We start from the raw sequence: 2,137 nt of genomic DNA on the forward strand, positions 1-2,137 counted from the left end.
TTTAATGATCATAATTCCACCATTAAATCTTAATAATACGTCAAGATCACAAGGGAGACATGTCAATTTGGGCCTTCAATGAGAATTAAGCCAAAGATCACTAAAGCTGAGCCTGTTTTTCCTGGGAAGGCCTGATTTCGTTAGCCACACACACACACACACACACACACACACACACACACACACACACACACACACACACACAGACGCAGAGCTGTTTCTGAGTCAAATTAATTTCTGCTCCCTGACTGATGTGTTGGTGTTGAACAGGAAAGAAGCTGAATGTTTTCTAGCTTTGGTATTCTGTGTAATAATATCTAAGTGTATGTTCCTTCTGATTTAGTTGTGAACCCCTTTCTCTTTAGCTGCAGCTACAGACCACTGATTTTAAAACAACCAAACAGATGCGTTTTTTTAGTTTTTTTATTTTTGTTTTTGGGCACCAAACATGGTCGTTCTTTAGCCACTTTTTGCTTTTTTTCCAGCTGAGATTGTGCCACAAAAAATGACTCTTTATTGAGCCAAAACATGATCTTTTCATACCATAACTAAGCGGTGAGTGTGCCTAAACTTAACCACGTTACTCACAGTGCTGTTGACACGTGTCTGCTACATATTTGTGCAGATGTAATCTTACTATCTGTTCAGCAGCAGGGACAGCAGCCTGAAAACATATTGTGTTTTACAGAGACATCACTGTTTTACCGAAACTGGGTATTATAAGCCAAAACATAATCTTTTCTTAATCATAACCAAGTGGTTTTGTGCCCAAACCTAAACACATTTTTGAAAGGTTTCAACTTTGGATGCATGATAATATTGGCACCTCATTGGCTTTAAAATGAAATACTGGAATCAGCCAACATGCTGGTTTCTGCCAAAACCACAAACATATACATATATATATTTATATAGTAGTAATAGTAGTAGCAGTAGTATCAAAAAATATATAGATTTTTTTAACAAAATGGCACTTTTGAGAAAAACTCAAACGGGGTACCTTAAAGGTTTAAGCTTTCTTGAAAAGAAAAAAAAGCCAACATCTGATGAAAATATCCTGTTAAGTCGAGACCAAAATGGCATTGTGTTTGATGCTGGAGGATCATTTCTTGGAAGACTCTTTGGGTCCTCTGTTGGAGTCTCAATTACAGCACATTAAACTTTGAAAGGCCTCCAAGGACCTGGAGTACAGGCACTTTTTGGATGGACTTCTAGAGTCTCTCTCTTAAAAAAAAGAGAAAAAGAAACTCGATGCTTTGAGGTACAAACCTGTATTCTAATCACTCCTCCCTCAAGGTTTTCTGTTTGTGAGGTAGAGACAGTGACTGCACACAGCTCCCAGCTAAGAATAGCTGCAGGAGAAAGGGGAGAAAAGTGAGGAAAGTGAAGCAACACGAGAGGCAGAGAGGGAAAAAAACACTGGAGAAAAAGAGGAAGTGGGCGACAGAGAGGAAAATAACTCATGAGGGAGTGTGAATGAGACAATGGCTCTGTCAAAGAGTCAAACGAAGTAAACATCAGCGGCGCGATCCGGCCATGACTCGGTCTGGCTCGGGACTAAACACGACACTGGGACGATCAATCTAAATCAATCAAGTGTCTGAAGGGGTGGTGTGTGTGTGTGTGTGTGGGGGGGGCATTATTGCGGTGACGGGGTGTACCCTGTCCCACGGCCAATGCTCTGGTTGGAAAGCGTGGAAATACATGGGTGTGTGTGTGAATGAGTCTATTGAAGAGTTAATAACAGAGCATTGTGTGTGTGTGTGTGTGTGTGTGTTCAGATACAGTTAATCAATCTATTGCAGCAGCAGCCTGTTTACAGTTTATCAGCGTGCACAGCGGTCGTATTCTGTAAATTTATGTTGAACAATCACTGATGGCGAAGAGGACGCTCACACAGGAAGTTCGCTCTACATTGTTAAGAGACGTCAGTTCATTGGCGATGTGGATCCACTTTCCCCGGGAATTACAGCGATACAGAGTGATCTGGTGTCTCACGATTTATGTCTAATGTCACTGCTGTGCATCACTACAGCTTCTCCTTTATATAATGAAATGGAGGTAATTCATGGCGGAAGTTATCAGATCATCTACTTAAGTAAAAGTAGCGATAAAGCAGTGTACAAATACTCTTTTC

The sequence above is a fragment of the Plectropomus leopardus genome, chromosome 11 (assembly GCF_026936395.1).
Source record: "Plectropomus leopardus strain MGB_pleo_1.0 chromosome 11, ASM2693639v1, whole genome shotgun sequence".
In the NCBI taxonomy this organism is placed as follows: domain Eukaryota; kingdom Metazoa; phylum Chordata; class Actinopteri; order Perciformes; family Serranidae; genus Plectropomus; species Plectropomus leopardus.